The sequence below is a fragment of the Carlito syrichta genome, unplaced genomic scaffold (assembly GCF_000164805.1).
Source record: "Carlito syrichta isolate Samal-C Ts95f unplaced genomic scaffold, Tarsius_syrichta-2.0.1 Scaffold95507, whole genome shotgun sequence".
Lineage (NCBI taxonomy): Eukaryota > Metazoa > Chordata > Mammalia > Primates > Tarsiidae > Carlito > Carlito syrichta.
The window spans coordinates 51,303-77,141 of NW_007039603.1; the positions used below are offsets into that span (position 1 = coordinate 51,303).

At 37.9% G+C, this 25,839-nt stretch overlaps 1 long non-coding RNA gene across 1 annotated transcript in view; it reads left to right on the forward strand.

The window, feature by feature from the left end:
• Positions 1-25,839, forward strand: part of LOC103264120 — a 50,406-nt gene that overhangs the window by 20,228 nt on the left and 4,339 nt on the right. Inside the window, exon 4 of the long non-coding RNA XR_504552.2 lies at positions 5,548-5,731. This is a non-coding gene — a long non-coding RNA (uncharacterized LOC103264120). The remainder of the gene's footprint in view (positions 1-5,547; positions 5,732-25,839) is intronic.

Genomic DNA, 25,839 nt, shown 5'->3' on the forward strand with positions numbered 1-25,839 from the left:
AAATCAGTGCCTTCGAAAGCTCAAGAGCCCAACCAGGGCATCTCACTACTGTCAAAAGGGCTGGGTTGCGATACCTGGATGAAAACTGCAGACATGCGAACAGGGCTAGAGGATTCAAAAGAAGGGAGAGGAAGTGCAGCCTGGAAATATCCTCTGAGCCCCTGAGGCATGGTCACAAGCACTTGTCTTTGGCATCAGGATTGAGGAAGGAGCCACAAAGGGTGCCAGCCACCTCAAACTGACATGGAAGTTTTCTTATTGTCCAGACAGAATTCTGTTCAGAACTGTCATTATCTAAGTAAAGAAAGGACACTTTTGTCTCCATTGTGTGAAGGAACTAATTTTCCTGGACGTAAAGGGAAAAAACTCAAAACGGAGACCTGGAAGTAGTCAAAAAACATCAGCTGGCTCTAAAATATGCAAGAGTGCCTATTGATGATTAATTTCCTAAGACATCCTTAGAGTCTTATTTGAACATTTGCAGAACTTTTCTACAAAATGCAATGGAGAGAGTGGAAAGTAGCACTTTAAAGAAGGCTACAGAAAATTCCATTATAAAGCTAATTTGCATATCATCTAGGCAAAGTTTTCTCTGGCTGATGGGAGATGGTGATCAACAGTTAGCTTTATTCACATTGTCTCTTCTACATTGTGGGCAGAATGACCAGTGTGTTCTTCCCTGTCACTCAACCTTAACCTGTCCCAAGGAATCAATTTAATTTAACCTCATTATATCTTTGTAGAGAACTTTGATCTATTTTTTATAGTAAGCAAACTGAATATATTGGTTGCATTTAATCTAAAGAAAGTTTTCCAGAGGTACTTTACTTTATAAAAGCTTATTGGAAAATATTTGTGTCAATTGAATTATGATTTAAATTGTTTAATGCGCCATCACATGAGCACAAATTGGGACTGGCAGATGCTGGACATCACTAGGAGAGGGAGGGAGGAGGGATGGGGAATACACGGCAACACACTGGGTACCAGGTCCACTATTGAGGGGGGAGAGAGTTCTCTAGAAGTCTAAACTTTACCTGCACGCAACTTACTGATGTAGTAAATTCTCACATGTACCTCACAACTCTAAAATACAATAAAAGTAAATGAGTAAAAAAAAATGTGATACAAATCTATTTAGTGTAGCTTATTAAAAGGTTTTGTGCTGAATATTTTTTAAAACCACCAGTTATACCCTATTTATTTTTAATATGTGGGCTTTTTAGCTTTATTAGTGTAGGGTATACTTGTGAGATTTCTGTGAAAGAAGTACTAAAAATCTTAAAGTTAGTGACTTTCTTATTGTTAAAATGTGGATAACTAATTCACAGTCATTTGAGACTAGCTCTTAGATTTGTACACTGAATCCAGGGTGATAAAAAATAGGATAGAAACATTTTTCTTTTTCCTAAATACCACCTGGTAGATCCAAGTAGACAACTTCTAACTTCCCTTTTCTGTATTCTTTTGAATTGTGGCCCCTTTTGCAAGTGAAGAAAGAAACAAGCTACTTAAATCTCCGAAGTTTGAATATACATTCAGGCAGTAATTCTGCATTCTGATATTTGTTTATGCGAATATAGGCAGAACATTTCTGCACAACAAAGTATTCCTCTAAATTACTCTATGTGAAAGCAATTAGTGTGATTGAACTGACAAAACAAGCAATGAATACAAGAAAGAATATTGGTTCTTATTGTAGAAGGTGATATATGGCATGAGTGCGTGAGAGAGATTTATATTCGGTAAGATGCGAGATAGTCATTTTAACTAAATGTATGTGAGAAAGGGATACACAGATGATAGAAGAAGTGAGAGGCAGTTTTGATAAACTCTGATGATACTTGAAATCAGGGCTTAAAGATGACAGTTACAGTCTTATCAGGTTCCCCAGTAAGAGTGATTTTTGTTTGTTTGTTTATTTTGCTTTAAAAGCACAGTGGTGAGAAAATTCCTCTTTATCCTGAGTAGTGATGCATTTTGTTTGACCAACTTTCTATTACCCAGTATGAGTTGGGTGTGAATTTTTACAAAAATATTGGAAAGATATGCTTTCCAATTAATGATATATTTACAAGATATTCAAATATTTGCACAGAAAAGGCTAGAAGAGAATCTTTATTATGCGCCTTGCACAGAACCCACTTAATCTGTTATTATTCACACACCATTTTATGAAGGTACAAGCAATGGACTTGTCCAGCAGTTGGGCCAATAGACAGAGTGAAGAACTGTTGACATTAGGGGCAGAGAAGTCCTCCCCACAAGAAAGTCTAGGGGGCTTCAGTTCCTTCTATCTATTCCTTTTGATCTTAGAATTGATAGGGTATTGAGGTGTTGTTACTGACGGTACAGACCTGGAAACAGCAGGGTTCGCTAAAATCGTCATTTCTTGTGTGTGGCAGAAACGAGAATAGGATGTTGCTTTTTAGGAGTGAGCATTCATGAGAAGACTGTTTCCTGGCTAAGATGTTGCAGTGCATTTGATTCCATTTCTTTGTTAGGAAATGATTAGTTGGGGGGGCAGTGTTACTCTATTGTGTCAGAATTTTTTTTTTTTTTTTTGTACTTGAGTTTGCGCACTAGATTCTGACTGCGGCAAGGACTGCAGACCTGGTAAACCAATAGAAAAGAGCCAATGTCTTGTCTGTGATTGGTTCAGATCAGAGACTTCCAGCTGCCTAGCAACTGGGCTTGGAGAAAATGAGTAACAGCCTAGATTAGGACTGGAGACAGGAAGTGAGAATGCTGATTGGACATCTGCATTTGTACTAAACAGGTTTTGAGCATGACCACTAAACCTGTGCATTTTGAGAGGCTTTCGTCACAAAGGAGCCTGCACAGAGGAGGTGGCTGTTGTACACAGAGGTCTGGGTACAAGCACAAAGATGTCTGTATGTGAGTGGCTGTACAGGGGGTGAGGAAGATGCTGTGGGGGACTTCCTGAGCTAGCTGGATGGAAGTGAACTGTGCAGGTACCTATAGCTGACTTAGGTCAAGCCTAGCTCTGGTTGGCATTAGAGCTTTTTTGAACTACCTGCACCACTGCCTGGAATCCATAGTGTTCCCAGACTAACCAAAAGAGGACATCTTGACAGTGAAGGTAGGTTGCAAGCTCAGCAATGACTTCATTTGTGATGTAGGAAGATTTTCAGTGCTTCCTGTCGGACCCTGGTTGAAACTGAAGTCAAGGGAAGAGAAAGTGGTAATATAGTCTTAGAGCTGCAAAGAACCTTTAAAGGTCGTTTAGTGTAATTCCTATATCTCAATTTTGAAATTCCCAATTAAATCATCCTTCCTCTGCTTGAGCATCTCCAGGACTGAGGAACTCAGTGTTTCCTGATATAGCCCCTTAAGTCTCTTGCCATCTTCAATAGATAGCTTTTCCTCATATTGGACTGAAATCTGCCTCTTTGGGTACAGATTTTCTTGGCAAATCACCTCCTGCTAACATATGGCGCTCTTTTTAATCATTGAAAACAGTTCTCATATCTCATTTAACCCTTCTGCTTACTTAGCTAAGTCTCTTTGAATCCTTTGTTGATTTGGGGGCTCCTGTTCCTTTTCTCCTTTCAACAATGCAGGTTGCCAGGGTACCAAAGTGTTGTAAGTGTTTCTGGTGCAGTTCGACTACTTGTTCCTTAAGCTGAACATTATTCCTCTATTAACTGTATGACATTTATGGTAAGATTGAATTGTTGACTCACTCAGAGTTTCCAGACAGTCTAAATCCCGCTGAAAGATTCCCAAATGCTGCATCACCAAGAGTTATAGGGATAACCAGCTCTTCCAACCAAAAGTATTTCAGTGACTGAAAATTAGGTCATGGTGACACAGGAAGGAATAAAATGGAGGGTAGAAAGTTACCTGATGTTGTTTTTGTTGAGAAGTTTAGTGTCTGTTTTTCTTTGATATATCTCTAGATTATAGATTTGTTCATTTGTTGATATAGATTATTCATTTGTTATTTCACATGGTACCTGAGAGATCAAGCCCAAGAAAATATGGAAAAGTTAATAGGATTGAGGAATTTTATTAATCAAATACATTGCTCACACTAAATCAGAAGTGAGCTTGAAACTCTTTCTCTCGCCTTCCCCACCCCTCTCACCCTCTCCACCCCTCGCTCTACCAGAGTATTAAGAATGAATGATACTGCCTGCAAATAGAGGAAAAGAGAACCTGGTCACTTAAAAATATAGCATTTTGATTTTTTTCTTTCTCTAGATTAAAAAATGTAATTGACAAATAGTAGTTATATATATGTATGGGGTACAATGTGACGTTTTAATATATATTTACATTGTGGAATGATTAAAACAAGCTAATTAACAAATTCATCACCTCACATACTTAATCTTTTTTTGTGGTGAAACATTTAAATCTATTCTTTTAGCAATTTTGAAATATGAAATGCATTATTATTTATTATAGTCACCATTCTATGCAATAGATAACTAAAACTTAGTCTTCCTTTCTAACAGAAATTTTGTACTCTGTGATCAACACTTTCCTTTTCCCCATTCTTCTAGATTTTAACTAATAAGTTTGTTTACTACATGGATTAAAAAGTGTAATATATTCTGCATCCCATTAATTAAATAATAATCCCCAATAAAATATAAAGAATATGTGATTTGGCCAGATATATTCTTCATATGGTTGAATGAGAGTAGGATCCAGTGCAAAGTTGCCTTTTGAGAACATTCACATTATTGATGGATTTATACAATCTGCACACATCACAGTGATCCTCATTTACAATTATGTAATTGCTCCATACAAGGTCTAAACTAAAAATTATGACAAAATGGGTGACATTTTTTCATTTGTACAGTAGGAATAACAATAATATTTGCTCTGCCTACCTCATAGGGTTATTTTGCAGATGAGTAAGAAAATACATATGGATGCACATAAATTTAATGTGATATACAATTGTGAAGTATTGCTATTATTCATTGTAATAATAAAGATAAGTTATTCTTCAGGTGTGGAAATTAATTAATGTTTTATTTAATATGAATGCATTTATTCCTTCAGTGAATTGTAAAAACTATGGATTTTATTGTACAATCTTATTTTTGGATAAAATTTGCAGACATCTTTGATATGCCTCAAAAAAATAAGGGAAATTCTGCTTAATTGGATTCCAACTTTTCTTTTTTTTTTTTAATTGGTCATTTTTCATGAGTGTAAAAGGTGGTTAACCCAGTTCTGAAATAGCTTTCAGATGACAACTTTGTAACATTTCACTTGTGAGGCAGTTGTATAGATGTTGTAGTCCAAGTATCTATAGATAAAGAAATATATATTTTGACACTAGGAATTTTCCAAAACATTCTGTAATCATCCTAGATAACAGGGAGATGGGAACGTTTTTATGGTACAATTTATTTTCCCCCAGATTGAAGATAAACAAATTGGCCCAATTGTTAAAATAATGAATAACAGAGAAATGAGCATTGCAGCTTGCAGAGTAAAATGGGTTTTGATTCTGAAGCACACAGGTGTTCATACAATGACTTTGATATTGACTCTCTTAAGGAACACTTGAAGAGACATAATAGAGGAGCAATTTGAGGCTCAGTAAATTGCCCAGGTGCCAATGAAAAGGGAGGCACACAGTATTCAGCTTGTGTTCAGGGTAGAAGACTTGGATTCTCTACACATTATGAGCAGCAAGAGAAGAGGAAAGATGGTGATGGGAGGAAAAAGAGAATATCTGCAGGTAACTACTTGGAAAGTATTTTAATTTTGCAATTTTAAAATCATGTCTTTAAGTGTCCATCTTGCATGAATAGATTAAGAAATTTTGGTGTATATATACAATGAAAAACAATTCAGCCTTAAAAAAGAAGGAAATATTTTCATTTGTGACAATATGGATGAGCCTGGAGGACATTATATTAAGTGAAATAAGCCAAGCGCAGAAAGTCAAATATCACATGATCTCACTTATATGTGGAATCTAAAAGAAGTTGAACTTACAGAAGTAAAGGATAGAATGATGACTCAGGGGCTGAGGGAGAGGGGAAATGGGGAGATATTTGTCCTGGATATAAATTTTTAATTATGCAAGATGAATAAGTTCAAGAAATCTGTTTTACAGCATGGTAACTACAGTTAATGATATATTGTATTCTTGACAATTGCTAAGAGAGTAGATATTAAGTATTCTCACCATAAAAAATGATGTGTGTTAGGTAGTACGTATGCTAATTAGTTTGATTGAACTATTTCACATTGTATAAATATTTCAGTATGACATCATGTATATGGTAAATATGTAAGATTTTTTGGCCAATTATAAATAAATAATTACATACATAAATAAAATTTTTTTAAACGTATTACTGTTGATAGGGGACAATTAATCTGTGAAATAATCACTGTGAGTCCAAAGGGAGATGCATGTGATATAAAATGAGACCTGAAAACCTAAACTAATTTGCCAGGGGGCAGAATAAATTTTGACGAGGCTTCGATGTCTTTCCATGCCTGGATGAACAATTTGCTGAGATGGAATTTCAGAGGACACAAGAAGATTAGCTTTGTATTTGATTCAGGGTATTAAGGGCTTCCCAAAGAGATTAAATCAAAACCTGATTACAGTCCACTAATACTTTATTAATGTAGCAGACATTTTTGCTTTTCAAGTTTTTCATTTAAACGTATGTTCATGAATATTATTAAACTCTTTGGGATTATGGATTTTTAAAAAGCCTTGTTTGCAAAGCCGCATTATTCAGTTCACTGCAGGAACTCAGAAAGCCCTCAATACATCTACCCCACAGTTCTCCTTCTTACGTGGGGGATTTAAAAAGATAAAGGGATCTGAAACAGCTTTGGGAGAGGAACTTGGCCAAAAGGAAGAGAGATGTTTGCAATTGCTCCCTCACCTTTGCCATCTCATCCTCTCAGTCCCCTCCCTGGATCCCTTGGTGATGATTATTTTAGGGACAGGACATAGTAGTTATCCCTGGGGGAAAACTTAGATTCAGCCTCTCTAGTGGGTTTGCCAGGGTTCCCGATCTGCAATTGTAAGCTCCCCTTGCTCTGGCTCCTCTCAGTCCTTTGGGTTTTTCTCCCGCTCCCCATCAGTATGCTGCTGCCTTTGCCTCCAGTGCTCTCCTCAATTCTGCTGTTCCAAACTCATCTCATCTGTCAAGGCTCATCTCAAATGCGTTCCTATCATCCCTTCCACCACAAGCAGGAAACAAAGTTTTCAGCAATGTCTGCTATTTCCAGGTCTGCATAGACAGTAGCAAAATCTCAAAATCCTATCAAATCCAAGGTCAAGAGGAGGAGGTGAAGAGAAAAAAAGCCCCTAGAGTTTCTTGTGGGGAAGGGTTTCTGTTTCTAACATCAATAATCTTTCAATGTGTCTATTGAAAATATACTGCTGGGTATAGTCATTTGCTTGTATTCTCACAATGTGGGGCGTGAATACTGCCAGATTAACTGAGCTCTGTGAAAACCCCATAATAAAGGTTATCTTGCCTTTTCTGTGCAAATATCTTGCAAAATTTTCATTGATTAGGAAGGCTGCTTTTCACTTTTTTGGTAAAAATTCATGCCCCACTCATATTAGTTAATGTAAAATTAGACAAGCAAGAATGCATGACTTTTCTGGGCGATTGGGAATTTTCTCACCACTGTGCATTTAAAGAAGAATAAAGAGAAAACACTCTTGCTGCAAAAGCTGGTAAGACTGTAGCTTTTAGCCTTAGCCCTGATTTTGGGTGTTGAGTTTGTCAAAATTGTCTCTTCTCTATCTCTCGTCTGTGCATTTCTTTGTCATATATGCCTAGTCAAAATGTTCTAATAACTAATTGTACAGGTATATATTTGTAAAAAGATGTGAATTGTCATGTCAATATTACACAATTCATGACTTTGAGTACTAAGATTTTTTCATTTATTTCAACTCTTTATATGTTCTTTTCTACATACACCTAAGCATCTTATGGGTAGAAGTTGCATTTCCTTTATTTGTTGTGTCCCATGGAAATCTAGTACAGTGCTTTGTATTGGGATGTCTAGTCAATGATTGAGCATATGAAGGACAGAATCAGCAAGTATGTGTTGGTACATTTGCACAGTCATGTGGTGTAACAGTGACAAGAAATAGACAAGCCAATACTTAGGCAGAACTGTCTTCAGATTAACACCAATACAAAGCACTGAGGAGAATAATTAAAAGAACAAAAAAGGACCCAAACAAATAGACCAACAGCTCTCTCTAGTACACATCATTGCATATTAGGGAAGCACGTATTGATAATTACTAAAGAATTTTTTTTAAAGAAAGGCTTTTTAGTTACCACACACTCCTGAGTATGAAGCAGGTGGCTATTAGTATTTAGGTGACCTTTGCTGACTCTTATTTCCTCAAAAAACAGATGAGAAACTAAAGAGATTGTGTAATCAACCAGTGGCCTGTGACACTCCAAATACTCTTTTGTTTAACACAAGTCTGTTAATGAGGCATCTGATTGCTCCTACCAGATGTGTGGATTGTTCCAGAAATCAATCACTCCATTCAACTAGGATCCTCCTGAGTTAATTTGGTCCTTTAACTATCTCATTCTTTGTGTGCTGAAATCAACAGTTGAAGAGGCATCAAATAAGCTCTCCAAAGCCTGCTATACCAAAAAAAAAAAGAAAGAAAAGAAAAGAAAAACACAACAAAGTGAGAATTAGTTATTTTAATTCTTTAACACAAAATGAGAAGTTTCTGATAAATTTGCGAAAATGATAAAAGTTTGAATTGCTGTTGACATAATTTTCTTTATTATATATAACAATAGAGGAAGACAAGTCTCTTTGTTTTATTCAGCATTAGAGAAAATGCTTCTTTGTTCATCAAGAAAAGGGAAAATCAGGACAGATGCCACCTTTTCAACTACTAGTCCCTTTCAGGATAGTAAGAAAAGACCAGGATTCCAGAGTCTTTGTGCTAATTACAGTCTAAGCTACTAATTATCAGTACAATATGGGACAATTCTTCCACTTTGGGCCTCAATCACCTTGTTAATAGATAAAAGAGTTGGACCAAATATCTCTGGGCCCTTCCAGATTGGAGCATCTGCAACTCTGTGAAACACTTTTACCTTTATTGCTGTATATAGTGTCATTTTGGATTGATAACAAATAGGGAAATAAAAACCATACCCTTTTGGGCGATATTCATTCAGCTTCTAGAGTTGTGCTGTCCAGTTCAGAGGACGTGCTGCACATGTAACACATACACTACATTTCTAAGACAGTATGAAAAAATTGCAAACTATCTCATTTTCTATATTGATTACATGTATGAATGACTATATTTGGATATGTTTGGCTATATAAAATGTGTTATAAAAATAAATTTACCTGTTACTTTTCACTTTTTTCATGTGCTATCCTGAAAATTTAGTATTACATCCATGGCTCCTATTATAATTCTGTTGGATGATCTGGTTTAAGGAGTTACTTCTGCTGCATGTGACTCGAGTTCCAATTATTCAGAAACCTCCCAAGATCAAAACCACCCAAATTAGTGGCACTTAGCCTTAGATGCATACTAGAATCACATTAGCATCTTAAAACTGTACTGACCCCTTTTTTCTTACGATTCTAATTCAACTGAATCTTAGTGAACTTTCTTCTAGGACCTGGATTTTTTTCATAAGGTCATGGGTGGTGTAATCATAAAGAAATAAAGCCCTGTTATTTAGGAATGCCAGAAACTCGTATAAGTCCAAGTTGGACGACTGCTGGATGAAGGGTGAAAACAATGCTGAAACAGGCTTCGGCCTGACTTAAACAGTTTCAAGAGCAAAAAGCCCTTCTCCTTAGCTCTTCAGTTCTTAAAAAATCAAGCAAACACACAGAAAACAGTAACTTGAATTAATTATGTCTTAGCTGTTGCTTCTTGTTTGAGTTCTGAAAATCAGCTTACTGCATTCCCATCTGGCCTCCCAGGGAGATAGTTGGCATTACTGGGTCACTTTTCAGAGGGAAAAATGGGGCTCAAAGACTGATCCTCAACTTGGTTAAGAAAAATTCTTGCACCAGATTTTTTTCCTAGTTAAAGGGATAGATTTATTTATTTGTTTATTTATTTATTTATGATTCCTAAGGGAACTAAGGAAGAGAACATAGATAATGTAATTTGATTGGAGTTGGATTGATCTCTAAAATGGAGCAAGCAGCTATCAATTTCATGTCGATTTCTGGTAACACAGGCTGTATTTTTTACCTCACTCTCAAATTTTGGGTGTCACCCTCACTGAGCCCTACCATCCCCATGTGCTTATTTGATCTACAGTTATTTCTGGTTGGGCTCTATCATGAGACTTAGATAAGAAGGGAAGCTGCTTCTTTCTTTTCCTAATAGTTCTTTTGGCTGTCAGAGCTAATAGATATTTGTCCAACTTCTATGGATGACTAAATTTGGAGTCCTGGTAATGAATTTGGAAGATTTTTAAATTACTAAAAATACTAGACTTTTAAATTAGACTCTACTGAGCTGTGTCTTAGGATCTTGGTAAGTTATAGAACTTCTCAGCTCTACAGGTACTTGACAAAGAGTTGTTGAGTTATTGTGATCATCAATGTCTATATTTGGTGTTACATTCAGTGTTGGTTATCTTATCAAGTCAGTGGAGAGTTGATAAAAGTTTCAATAAATAATCCTATGTATCTACAGTGCCTTGAGGTTTTACCGTTCCTCTGCCTGAGATTTTTGATCAAATATCACCTCCTTGAGTTAAAGATTAGGTTAAAGAGGTCTGTATTTTCTGACTTATTTTGGAATGGCTCTTCCACTTACTAGCTGTGAGGTCTTGAACAATTACCTTTGGTAAGCGCTACTTGTAAAATAGGAATCCTAATACTCTCTAACACATATTCTAGTTGTGAGGATGCTATGAGTTATTTTACATATTTCCTGCACCTTGCACAATGATGTTCCCAGAATAGCATCTGAGGAAAGATTTGTGGAATGTGTAGATGAGTGAATTCATGAATATTAATCTTGTGAACGTACTTGTTTACAGAGTTGCCCTCTCTTTGGATCATTCTGAAAGTACCAGAGTCTAGTCCAGGAGCTAATTGTCAAACTCCAATTAGTTTCTATATAGAATATTTAGCCCCAGAGTATCTCCACTCCTCTGGCATTTTCATAAAATAGATGCTAGACATTGATGGAAAGCTAGCAAAAGCATCTTCTACCAGTTGCCTTTGAGTTTCACACTGGCCACTTTACACATTTTATGTTGAATAAATAGCGATGTTTTAGGGGATAAGATTGTCCTCAAATGTGAAAAATGATAAATTCAGGTAAGTTATAGTTGAATATAAGTAAACTTTTCTAAATAAAGAGTCAATAATATGGACAAGCATGTGTTGGATTGGTAATTATTCATTCTTGAAATCTGTACATTTAAGTGTTTAAAGAAAAAGTAAAATTATCTGAACTGCTTATATTGCCTCCTTTAAAGAAAATAGAGCAAGTAGGTAACTAGGAGCCAGCTTCTTCTTTTTAAGAACAACTGTAAGAGAGTAGTGATATTAACTCAACAAAGAGATATTACATGGAGCCATAGATTTAGGCTTTTTTGTGTGTGTATAAAGTGAAGTCTGAAAATACAGCATTAACCCCTTGTTATTCAAGACAGATTTATTTTCTGAAAATCTGTAATCATACTAGAGTCATAACCTATATCACATTTGAATGAATTTCCGAAGAAAATGAAATTGAAAACCTCTTGTATTTAGGTAGTTGTGGCTACAGTGTATAAAAGATGCATGCTTTGAAGTTAGGTCAAGTGTAGACAGATTCAACCCTGGCAGGATTCAATAGAATTCCAATTATAAAGACAGATCACCTCCATAGCTTCATTTTATTATTTTTTAATCCCATGAATTATTTTTCTTTGGCATCTCCATCATAGGAGCTCTATGGAATGAGGGAAGGAAGCAGAGAATAATAAGACCATTTGCATGTGTAGGGACAAAGTGAGAAAGAGAAAAGCAGGTACAATAAGAATAAGGGAGGCTGTATGCCCAGCCAGCTCAGAAGGTGCTATGTTGAACTGGCTAAGAAAGTCAGTTGAGGCTTTATCTTAGGCCCTGTGCCTGAGTGAACATAAGGAAATATGCATTCGCAATGCCATTGCTTTATTTTCAATTTAGTTAACAGTTTTTAAAATCAACATGTTTTATAGCAATTAACTATAATTAAAAATCTTTTAAGCATTTTTATGGATAATTGTTTTCCTAATTATTTTCCATTCATTTAATTCTAAAAGGATTTTACTATGCCATTTTGACAAGTGTTTAGTGTTTTAAAAACTCGTTGTGAATGCTCTGATACTTAAATATGTTATAGAGTTTCACAAAATTTTCCCCAATCTGAAAATGTCTATAACTGTTTGCAGTGACTCCCTGTCTGCTGCAAACTGACTCTCACACCTGTAATTGTTTAGAAAAGACTGTCACCACTGCCAAGGAAAAATGTTTCTGACGATCGAACGACAGGGCCAATTAGTCAGTGGCAGAAGAATTGGCTCTATATTTCCGATGGCGGTTGGCCACTTGGCAACAGGCCACCAAGTGAATTATTGATGCATTGGAACCAAGCCCATTTAAATTGCTATGATTGGCTTTCTGTCATCTGACTACTAAAATTATGCACCTGGAGGAGATGAAAAAAATGTAAAAAGAGTAATCTATGTAATCTACAGGCTTGAATTATCGAAAGTGAAATATAAAATATTGTCAACAATAGAGTAGCTAAATAGCAGAAATACTGACCACTTAGATTTAGATGTATTTAATGAGTCTCTGAAATTAGTGAGCTGGCCCAGATAGCATATGAAGTGCTGTTTGTGGTGGGGAGGGAGAATGGTAAACAGTACTGGTGAAGAAGTCCAGTAAGTACTATACTTGCAATGAATTCTTGATAAGAGGGGCAGAATAAGGGGGAGGACACAGAAGAGATAAGATCAAGTTGTGGTTCGGATGCTTATTAGCTAGGAGACCTCTCTTCACATGATTTCTTAGCGGGATGCATTAGATAGTGTGGATAAAAGCATCTAGGACAGCACTTTGTTTATTTATTTATTTTCTCTTTTAATTTTTTTTTATTTTAAAGATGTGGGGTACAACTCAGGTTTAGGTATACAAAAGTTCATTATGCAGGTACCCTTGCTGATGAGGTGTGCCCCCCTCCCCCGGCAGACTCCCACTACTGCCAATCCACCTCCCCCACCACCCCTCAGCAGTTTCCTGATACTGCCAATCCTTTTCTTTTTTCTTTCTTTCTTTCTCTCTCTCTCCCTCTCTCTCTCTCTCTCTTTCTTCTTTCTTTTTTATTTTTTTGAGTTGGAGTCTCACTCTGTCGCCCAGAATAGAGTGCAGTGGCCGCTCCCGGCCATCACAGCCTCGACCTGCTGGGCTCCGGCGATTCTTCCGACTCAGCCTTCCAAATAGCTGGAACTACAGGCATGCGTTACCACACCTGGCTAAATTTTTGGTTTGTTGTAGAGATGAGGTCTCACCAAGTTGCCCGGGCGGGTCTCGAACACATGGAATTAGGCAATCCATTCACCTCAGCCTCCCAAATCCTTTTCTTATAGTATGATAATTGTTCAAGGTTCGCTTATGAGTGAGAATATGTGATACTCAGTTCTTTGTTTCTGTGAAAGATCACTCAGTATTATAGACTCTAAGTCTATTGAGGTTGCTGTGAAGTTCATGATTTTGTCCTTTATGGCTACGTAATACTAGGACAGTATTTAATATGTAGTAGGCTCTCAGAAATGTCTTTTTTCTTTCTTCCTATACATCTTAGAGTTGTTCTTATTGTATAAAGAACCCAGATCACTTCATTTTGAGAAATTTTATTTTAACTTATTAATCAATCAGTGAATTAGGAATGACCCATTACTAACTTGTAGAGCCATATAATTTTCTTTTTTTCTTTTTCTTTTTCTTTTTGAGTTGGAGTCTCACTCTGTTGCCCAGGTTGGAGTGCAGTGACATGCTCATGGCCACCGCAGCCTCGACCTGCTGGACTTAGGCCATCTTACTGCCGCAGCCTTTCAAGAACCTGGAACTACAGGCAGACGCCACCACGCCTGACTAGTTTTTTGATTTATTGTAGAGATGAGGTCTTAAAAATTGCTCAGGGTGGTCTCGAACCCGTGGGCTCAGGCAATCCTCTCACCTTGGTCTCCCAAAGTGCTGGAATTATAGGCATGAGCCACTGCACCCAGCCTTAGAACCATATAATTTTAAAACCTTTCTGTCATTGTATTATAAGCATTTTAATCTATGACTTATCTTACCAAGGTTCAAAGATAATTAAACAAAGATCTTTAATTATTTATTTAAAAATATTAATTGTTAAAATAGTAGTCAAAGAAATACTAAAACTGGGATATAATTGCATTGGCAAACAAACACATCATTTATTTTTGCAGAATATGTGCATCTATTATATAAAAGTAACATATTGTATGAAAGTAATAATTTCTTAATAGTTTTTTATCCCTTTTTCTTATTCTCTTGGATGATGTCGACGTTTGCTCTCCTAATTTCTGCAGTGGCAAAGCAAAGAATAATTAATTACCTCTAATGTTATTACTGACAGTGATAAGTGATGGCTGCTTGTCTGTGTAGGTGTGAGGGCCAAGCCCGGTAGCTCACAGCCCTTGTATCACTTACAACTTGCCTCAGTCTAGATAGCCAATTTTCTCCCAGCTCAGCCTTCTTTCATTTATTCTTTGGGGATGAAACATCAGCCCAATATTAAGAAACTACAATCATGGTGATGACTAATCCATTTAGAAAATATTTATTGGGTCCATTTACTGAACCAGAGACTCTACTAGGTGATGGGACAATGGAGATGCCTAAGGTGTTTATAGTCTAACAAGGGAGTTAAGACCTGTCTATAGATAACCCTAAAACAAGATAGAAAACAAGTGTCACCAGGAAGAAAAAAATAGAGTTCAGAAAAGGCAGTGATTTCTTCTAGTTGGGGATATTCAGGAAAGGCTGTACTCATTTACGCATTTATTCAACAAGCACAGGAGCAAGAGTCTATGCTAGGTTGTTGATATGAAGACAAAAAAACTGCTCTCCAGGACTTTACCTTCCAGGAGAAGACAGATATGCAGACTTGTAAAGCATCCTGGATAGGGCTAAGTGATACAGATGATTGAGGTAGGAATAAAGTGTTTTGGGGGCCAAGGGGTTACTATCTTTGGAGAAACCAAGGAAGGAGTCATGGTTGAAGAAATTGAACTGGGTTTTCTTTAGAGGGTGTATAGTGGAGTGAATGTGACTGTCATGCACACAAATAATACCAAGCAAAAGATGCTTAGTTTCTTAAGAGAAATTCAGACTAAGGGCTGTGAGGGAGGTTCAGGAGTGAGTGTGTTTACTTCCAGTTGGGGTCTCAAGTTAGGATTTACCAAATAGGTCAAATTGGAGGTAGGTATTAAATGATTAGTAGAAGTTTAATAGGGAAAGGAGTGAGGGAGGGGGTAAAATAAAAGGAACATAGACATAGTCTATGCCTGTTACTGGTGAGTCTTTTGAAGTGGCTACAGAGGACTAGGCTGGATGGTGGCACCGGCTGAGGAAAATCATGGAAGGTACTGAATGCTAAGATCATTGGATTTTATTGAGTACACAGTGGAGAGTGACGTGTCTTTTTTTCTTCTGATTGTGTTTGAGGTTGAGGCAATAGTACTTAAAAGTGAAGGATCCAGAATCAAACTATTTGGGTTCAAATGTTGCTCCACTCGCTAGCTATATTAACCTGAGCGAGTCTCTTTGCCTTTGTGTCAAATGGTGGTGACAATAATGCCCCTTCCACAGGTACAATCAATTAAGATTGGTTTAGCACAGTTTAGCCTTGTTAGAACAGTGCCTAACAAGAGGGAACACTATATAAATGTCAGTTGTTGCCAGTCGTAGCAGCAGTAGCAGTAATAATCCTGACATAATTGATAGCAACTTTAGGAAATTCTTTTGTAGAGACACACTTAGGGTGACCTGACATGCCTAGGAAAATCAGGAGTGAACCTCAGGGACTATTAAGAAATTATAGCCGGGCTCGGTGGCTCAGCCTGTAATCCCGTGCTTTGGGAGGCTGAGGTGAGTGAATTGCCTGAGCCCGCGGGTTCGAGACCCACCTGGGTAACTTGGCGAGACCTCATCTCTACAATTAATCAAAAAAACTAGCCGGGCATAGTAGCGCGCGCCTGTAGTTCCAGCTACTTGGAAAGCTGAGGCGGAAGGATCGCCGGAGCCCAGCAGGCGAGGCTGCGGTGGCTGGAAGCGGCCACTGCACTCCAGTCTGGGCAACAGAGTGAGACTCCAACTCAAAAAATAAAAAATAAAAATAAAAGGAAATTATCAATACTGCCCTCTTTGCACAATTGTTGAGGTACACCTGAGTTGAGCCACATAAACAGCTGGGCCTCAACAGCTAGAAATGACCTAGCCAGCATATTGAAAGCCAAGGCAATGGGGCAGCCAATAAAATGGGTCCAGGGTCATATCCAAGCTAGAGAGTTTCAGAGATCTCTTCTATCTATGATACAAATTGCATCATCAGGAGAGTTTGCAAACAGAGTATACCTGTGATTAAATTTAAGTCTGCACATAAAGTCTATCGATAAAAACATTTCATTTCTATGTGCCAGGTGTCTTTAGTTTTCACACACCCAATCTCAAGTTAAAATTAGAAAGCCCTGGAAAACTGTTTTTTTTTTTTTTTTTTTTTTTTGCACTGGCCTTCCTGGCATGTTTGGACACACTCAAATACAGCTACCTTTAGCAACTGGCCAGTGATTAGTACATTCTCACTGTGAATCAAACTGCAGATTCAACAGATGGATGTCATCATAAACATGACTTTTTCTTACGGGTTGTTCTAAACTTTGGTTCTTTTAATCTTGTTTTTGGTCATCACTAAGTACCCAGGATGCTGCTACAAGGCCGAAGCACCTTACTAAGTACCGGAAATGCCCACAAATGTCCCTTCTCAAGTGAGCATTAGCATAGTGAGTTCAGAGGTCCCTTAGCAGATTCACAACAAGCTTCTGCAAGTTTCTCAGACACAGAGAAATTCAAACGGGCCTCTTTTTGAAACCTCTGCAGCTTTTACAAAGCTCTATGCAAATATTGTTCTGTATGCCTAAAAGTTGGGATTCATACTGCACTGGAAAAAATATTGTATGTCTTAATCAAAAAAGGATTTAGGGTAGCCTGTGGCAAGTGTTCTGCCAGTAACCACACAGCCCTCTAGGCTTAAGCCTTAAGTATCTTCTGCCCTGTTTATGCTCTTTTTATCAGAAAATGGATCTAATCTAACATCCTGTTTTCGATAAACATTAACTAAACCTTAACCTAGAAGAAAGTTGTTTTTGTTTCCTTATAATATTTTCTTGAGAGGGGATATTTTTGATGGCTCATGTTTGTTTAAAAAGACCATCTATTGTAGTTTCCTAGAATAAACATACTTTTAGCAAATGGAGGCTTTCAAAATCATTCATACAACTAGAAATGGAGAAACAAGAGAACCGAAGTTCAGAAGAGTTAGGTTTAGCAAACAGAGCATGGCATTTGCATTAGAGCTCACGTGTGTGAAACTGAGCAAGCCAGTGTTCAGACTGTTTCTTCACCTGAAAAAAAGAAAAAGGCAAAGAACATCTGCTTGCATCACAGCATTATGATGAGAAAGGATTAATTAAAATACCGTACTTTGTGAAATACCTTGCAAATTGCAAAGTGCTATTCAAATATTAGGAATTAGTACTATAATCATCCCTGTCCAAGGTCCTACAGCTTTTGACGAGCTAGTCAGTTTGTCTAAATAACTAAATACTCTTTCCCCACTAGAGGGCAGGCAAGCCACTTGGTAAAATACTGACTGAGTTAGGGTTCCAAAAACCAGAGCAATATTCTGGTTTGTGAAGCAGTGTAGCAGTGGACAAAGTGTGAATTAGAAATCATGAAAAGCAATATGCAGCCATATCACCCTGAATGCACCTCATCTAGTCAAAAGTCATGAAAGCAGGGATACAGTGGCTCACACCTGTAATCCCAGCACTTTGGGCGACTGATGCAGGAAGATTGCTTGAGCACAGGAGTTCATGAAACCAGCCTGGGAAACATAGCAAGGCTTCATCTCTTCAAAAAGACAAAAAAAAAAAAAAAGGCTGGGTGTGGCTGTGGCAGTGTATACCTGTAGCATCAGCTACTCGTGAGGCTGAGGCCGAAGTGGTGCCTAAGCCCATGAGGTCGTAGTTGCCATGATCTGTGATCATACCAGTGCACTCCAGTCTTGGCAACAGAGTGAAACCTTGAAAAAAGAAAGAGAGAGAGAGAGAGAAGACAGGAGAGGAGAGAAAAGAAAAGAAAAGCAGCAACAGCCTGTATTGTAAAAATGAATCTCATTCAAACAGCATTGGCTTGCAACTTACCCAAAATATATATCTATGAAAACGTGGTATTTATTTTCGATTATGAGAAAAAGGACAGCTACAAATAGGTAAAATGTTTCGCCCACTTAGTTATAGCTAACAGACTTGATTATTTGTAATACCACTTTACAGGTAATGGCTTCACATATATCAGAGACTGAGAAACTGCTTCTGCAATAGCAAACATTTCAAGCTTGGAAAGTTACATGGTCTTTATTGAAACTATTCAACTTTTCTACTTTAGCCTGAAGATAGCCTGAGAGAATATGGACTGCAGTGGGCATGGCTGTGTTATAGGCTAGGGATCTGGCAACTGGGGCATCTTACATATCCCATGTTTGATCCTAAGTTGTTTATCTAAATGTACCAAGACAGCTTCTTTGTTGTAACTTCTCATCCCCTCCCACTTAAGGAATTATCAACTTGATTAGATCTTGAATCAAGCCGAAACTGCAGCAAGGCCTTGTTAATTCAATCTTGATGAGGCTGGTGAAGGAATTCGAGATCTTGAGTCCTGCTTTTGTTAATTTAGCCTTAAGAGTAGACAAGGATCTATGGAGTACAAATTCCAAGTAAGTTGTACTGCTGGATAGTGAGTTTTTTTGGATAAATACACTAACTTGCTCCCTGATTCCATGGTACCAGATTAAATACCCGTTTCTTCCTTTTTCTACCTCTTGTCTTGATTGGCCACGAGGGATAGCAGTCAGTTTATTTGGTTTCCATAAACTTTTACTTATAAATTCTTACATTTGAAATTTATATAACTTTTATTTGTCAAAAAATTGTTTCTTTGGGCATTAAAAAAATGCAAAAATCATTGTTAGCGCAAAGACCATGTAAAAATGGCCACTGGCCTGATTTAGCTTGCAGGCAGTAGTTTGCAGATCCCTGGATTAATGTTCAAGACTTAAGCATCTTAGCCATCAGACAGAAAACCTCTTAAATTTATAAATATATATATTATATATAGTATATATATAATATGAAAGTTGTTATGAAAGTTGTATATTTATATTAAACATTTATATTAAATATACAACTTTCATAACAAACATTTCAATATGGTTAGTATATATATTCTTTACATTTGTAAATTTCAAAAAGGCCATGTAGTTTTTTTTACCTACCATTACTATTGTCTTGTTTGTTAAAGACTATAGATAAAATAATTCAATTAGTTGTTGCACTGTTCCTCAAGTTGTCAGAAAAAAATAGAACATCCGGTTAAATTTGAATGCCATTTAAATAATGAAAAATAAAAAGTATTCATTGCTCATCTGAGATTTGGTTTGAACCCGGTGACCTGAATTTTGATTTGCTAAATCTGAAATTTGTTCTTGTAGTTTGTAGACTTTGCCTGATCCTCATTTATTAAGGCCTTAAAAATAGTTGAAGATCTGAAGACAAGACTCCTGAAGCAAAATATATCTTTTGGGATTACAGGGATCTATGTACCTTCACTGCCTTGGTTGCATGCGGTGCACTTTTAACACATTAAAACAACTGTGTGGCATATATAACTGTTTCACATCCACTTTCCACTGTTATTGTTATTGAATAACAAACAGACACCGGTGGGGGTTTTCATCACTTTGGCCTTGAGTTGGTCCATCCGGCAACGTACTGAGTGAGGTGGGGGAGCCGGGTGCGGTGGGATGTGTGGTGTAACCTAGCACACTGCGACCTTGCGGGGGTGTGGGGGAAGGAGGAGAGCCCGCCCAGAGCAGAGGGAGGCGATGGACCGGCGGGCGGGCGGGCGGGCGACGGACGCTGGAGGGGCCATCCGTGGGGGCAGGTCTCTCCGGAGATCCACAAGGCACTAACGGGCACTGCGTCAGAGTAAGCGCGCTGCAAAGACAAGACGCATCCTCCCCAGAAGGGAACAGCTCGTGTCTTGGTGGTGAAGGAGAGGCGAGAGCGGAGTCCGGAACAACCAGACCGGGTAAGCCAGCATCCTTCCAATATTCCGCAGTAAACAAGCTGCTTTCCCCGGGTGATGGCCACCCATTCGGCGGAGCGTCGTAGGCTCCCAGCCAGCCTGCCGAATTCCCCCCACCCCTTTTCCCCGAGGCCTCCTTCCCCCATCCTGAGAATGCCCATGTCCTGACTCTCGGCTTCCTCCTTCAGGCTGGGCTGCATTTTACCTTTTCTCCAGCTGCAAAATCGTGGTTGTCACCCCCTCACTCACTCAAATCACTAAGGTAGGAACTAGGGCAAAACGAATGAGGCATTTGCCTTGGGGGCAAAATTTAAAGGGGGCGCCAAGTCAGAAATCAATATAAAGACTTCCATAGAGTTTGTTTAAAGTTCAAAGTTAATGCAAAAAATTCCACGAGGACCAAGATATGAAAATGTTAAATAAAGACAAGATCTGACCCTGGACTTGGCACGACTTGGCTTCACTTGCCTCACGCTAGTCCCTGGTGCTGGAAATCAACTCTGAAGCGATTCGCTCCCCTCTCTGTGGTGCGGTGTCCTGGACCTCTGTAGTACATTTGGCCTTCTGTTGCCAGGAGTTGGGTTTCCCTTGAGTATATGCCTCCTACTTCACCATCTTGTGTCTCAAATAGAGCAGTCGAGCTTGCTCCCTGAGGGTTGTGAGGACAATATGGAGTTTGGAATCGCTCGAAGGTGGGAGCTTATGCACGGCCCTTGGTTGCAAAGCTCTGCCTTGGAGCCCACAAAGTCCCATAGAAGCAAGGTGTAAGGCGAGGCTGCGCTCCCTTAGCTAAAGCTTAGGAACTCATTCCGCAATTGGATTGGATATAGAATCTGCAAAATAACTAAACAGGGAAGACTTTTGAAATGATTTTGCTGAAAGAGGGTGCCTTTCCACTTGGGGGCGCATTGTTTCTCTAGACCGCCATATTTGGTGGTATTGTAGTTGAGTCTGAATTTCAGATACAAGCACCTTTCTTGAGAATCACACTCAATAATTTATGGTGCATCTCCCCTTACCATATCTCATTTACCTCTACCAGCAGGCAACCAGACACTGTGTTAGGTGCTGGCTAAAAGAGGCTGTCCATTCTCATTATCCCCTGGAGCCATTTTAGGCTACTCTTGAATTGTTTGCTGCCATTATTGTTAAAGAAGGTGGTAAGGGGCACATCTAGTCCAGAAACAGGAGATGGCCTGGTTATATTTCTAAATGCTTCCTCTTGTCTTTTGCGGACAGATGAAAAATGAGGTAAAGAGGAAAAGCAAATGGAGGAGGAGATCAGGGATCTGTTGTTCAAATCTGTGTGCCTTTTCTTAAAAATCTTTTGAAGTTTTGGATGTGGCCAGTTCCCCAAAAGAAAGAAAAGGGAATTTATTGGAGCACTTGCGGATCCTTGTTCTGCTAAGAAGAGTTTGCTTCCCTTGAGGAACTATCAAGTCAAATCCTACGTAATTTGAAAGGGGAAGATGGTGGGGAGAGCAGTTACTGTGGGCATTTTCTAGTGGGGGTCACCGCAGAATCACCTTAGTTTTTGCTTTTGTCCGCCCTGTTTAACTGTTCCACACTTTAGCCAGAAGAGGGCACTGTTGCTACATACACTATTTTTACTTTGGTGGAGAATTTTCAGAGGTATTAAAAGTGGTAAGAGTATGAATTGTTTTCCATGAAATTCTAATGTGAAAATAAATTATTATTAAAAACGTATGGATGTCTATTTGAAGGGAAAGTGAAGTTGTTTAATAGCTGTCTTTGTTATCAAAGACGAAAATAGCAAGAACAAACAAGCAATGTGATAATAAATATCAGGATTATATTCGTAAATTGTTTACAAAATAAATAGTTAACATTTCTGCCTATAGAAATGATGTGTGAATTTTCAAATAAAGGAAATTCATTTGTGAGTTTATATTACATATTTGGAAGATTGAAAACTGGGATGTAATAGCCATGTGATCTTACAACCTACAATTTAGTTTTCTATACAGAAGTCTCCATTAAAATATGACTTTATGTGCAGTGGGAATTTAAAAGTAAAAATGTGAAGATTTATAATAAAATACCAGAAATAAAATAACATCGAGTGTAATTCTGGGCAAGATTAAGATTGAAATCTGTTCACTATGTTTAGTTAATATATGTGGAAACAATGGAACAGTTGGATACATACTAATTTGCTTTTTATAGTTTTGATAGGAATTTATGAAGCAAGAGGGAAGTTCAAATTGGAGAAACTTAGACTCACACTTTGCATTGGAACCTATGAGCTATTCTGGGTGTTTTATTTTAATATGGTTTTTGCTCATTGTTATTGAAAGGGTCCACTGAGGGGAGGTGGACCGGTGCGGCTGCCGAAGACACAGGAATAATGCAAGGTTGCAACAAGGAAGAAACTAGAAAGAAGTAAAGTTTATTATTCAACTTTCACAGATTGGAAAGGGGGCCAACACTGAGAGGCAAGTGGGTAAGGGGATTTTGGTTTGAAAGAGTGTTACAGGGCGATGGGTCTTTGATGTTGATTTTAGTCACATGAGTCTTAAATTTTGAGGTTGCCAGATATTAGCATCTAGTGCCGCAGGTAGTGGGCTAGATGGGAGGAGACCAGGACAGGGGGTTTTCCTGCAAGAGATTATGTCAGACATTTGCAATCCACAAATTCCTTGACCAAAAGGTGGTCTATTATCATTTATATGTCTCTGTCCTTGTCTTGCTTCTGATGGAGATTTGCTGAGGGGGTGGGGTAGTCTGCCACTTGGCCTGCAGTGGAATGTCTGAACACTTCCTAAAACCTGCTTACTGAAAACTTATCTATCTACGTCTAACCTGTGTTAGATTCACAGCGTGTCAGGGGTAAAGTCTAAGCAAAAATGACTATGCTGAGTCAAAAAGATTACACTAAACTAAATTTATTCTAGGTTTCTATAGGTACCTCCTTTCAGTTATGTTACAGATACTATAAATCTTTTCTAGTAGTGGAGGGCTTCTTTTTAATTTAACCTCAAATTTCTTGTGTTTGGATGATCTTGAGCAGGTAAGAATTACTGGAAAATATCTTAAGGTCATTAGCTTCAAGTACATTGTCGTGGTTAGTAGTATGGAGGCTGGAGCAAGGTTGCATAGGTCTAAAATATTCGGCTTTTCTACTTAATAAATGTGTGATGTTGGACAGATTATGTAACCTCCCTAAGCCTCAGTTTCCTCATCTGTAAAATAATGGCAATAATAATACCACATAGGATTGCGTTCAGTATTAAGTGAATTAATATATGTAAAACATCTAAAACATTGCCTGATCCAGTATAATCACTTTAAAAGTGTTATTTACTTACTATTCCTCCTATTATTGTTAATTATAATTTTCCTGTGCATATATTTTAGATCTAGAGCAACTTAAGTTTATTTGCATAGAATATTGTTCCTATATTTTTAAATGTGATTCTTTGCAACTTGTGCCTTTTAAACATTGACTAGGTAAGAGGGTACTTGAATAATTGCATAAAATGTTCTTTGTCTCTTACTCAGAGAAGAACATTTTAAATACACCTTTTCTCTGAAGTTTTTAGCTATAAATCTGATTGTAAGATCCAAGGAATAGAACTAACATCTTTTTGATGTTGAGCACTCAGTATGTGGCAGACTTTTTATAACAATCAGGGTGCCCCAGAGAGATAGAACCAATAGGATGGGTAGATAGACAGATGAGAAGGTGAATTGGGAATTAACTCTTGTGATTATAAAGATAAGTCTAAGATCAAGCCATCTGGAGAGGGCTTTCTTGCTACATCATACCATGGGGGGTGGATAGCCAGAAAGTGCACAAACATGCCCTTTTATAATGAATCTACTCCTACAAAAAGCAATATTAATCTATTTGTGAGGGTGGACACTAATACCTTAAAAGTTCCACCTCTTAACACTGCCATAGTGTAAGTAACATGCGTTTTGAGCAAACATTCAAACTATAGCACAGCTCCATGACAGAATGTTTGTATGTACCACACTGTGAATGATAGGTACTTAGCAGACATTTTAAGGGAAAGCAGTCTAGTTTTTTGGGAAAAAACATGGGTATTGGAGTCCAGAGTTTGGACACTAGCTGCGTAACTTTGAATATACCACGTGTTGTCTTTGAGTTTCTACTATTTCAGATACAGGGTTATTGTGAGGAATAAATATGATCATGAAATAAAGGGTCTGCCACATGGTGAGTGTTCAATACCAAAAAATATTAGTTCCATTGCCCGGACCATATCCCCTTTTTCCTTTGATACTGCTTCAAAGTATCAACAGAAGTCTTCAGGACCAGGGAGGAAATGAAATGTTAAGGTGATTTGACTGTGACAAAATGGTTGGTGTTAATACATCCATTCTGTACCTGTGTAGTCATTTTAAAAACTGTAAAAGATCACTGTTGCGTACTCTCTCTGGGCCTCTGAATGAATCAGTAGCTGTAAATTGATTGAGTTGGTCAGGATCCCTTTAGAGCTGATATTTTTGTAATGTATATGGATGAAAAGTTCTGGGTTTGGAAAACTTTGGGAAATACATATTTATACATATATATAATACGTGTGTGTGTGTGTGTGTGTGTATATATATATACATATATATATATCTCCCAAATATATAGTAGCGTGTGTGTGTGTGTGTGTGTGTGTGTGTGTGTGTGTGTGTGTGTGTGTGTTTATGTGCATGGATAGTACCTAGTCACTGCCTCCAGGGCCTAATTCCTTCTTGAAGGTAATATAATGGAATAAATTGATCTTGAGTTGGTTGATGGGATTCATAGGTAGTGAGGAGGGGGCATACTAGTTGGAGGGAATAGTGTGAGAAAAGGTATAAATGTGATTTCGGTCAGAGGTCAATGAGTCAATAACCTGTCTTACCAGAGAACCTTTCTTGGAAAAGGTGTGTAGTGTAGTGCTCACTAACGCAGGAAACAAGAATAGAACAAGGCCGCTGACAGTCAGTCCAAGGAGTTTGGAATGTGTCCTGTAGGTATCAGGGAGTCATTGAAGACTTTATGAGCAAGTGCAATATAGCAGAGGTACTGTTTGGGGAGTAACCAGCTGAAGGCTATGAAGATGGACCTGATTATAGCAAAATCTATCAGGAGTAGTAGTAGTCTGAGCCAAATCATGTTGGAACTCATGCCCCCAAATGCTCTTTCATCTATATTGTTTCTCATCTTTTACATTTTTTAAGACCACTCCTCTTATGTTTTTCAGATGTCTTCCATTTCAGTATTAGGCCCTTTTTTGGTATTTGCAAGTGGTAATTCCATAATCCCATTTGATTTCCATAGCATCTAGTGTAATTATTTTTTGCTTTATGAAAAAGTAGGATTTCCGATACTTTGTGCTAAAACCTAGTAGCACGAAAGAATAGGCCGGATTTATCTTAAAT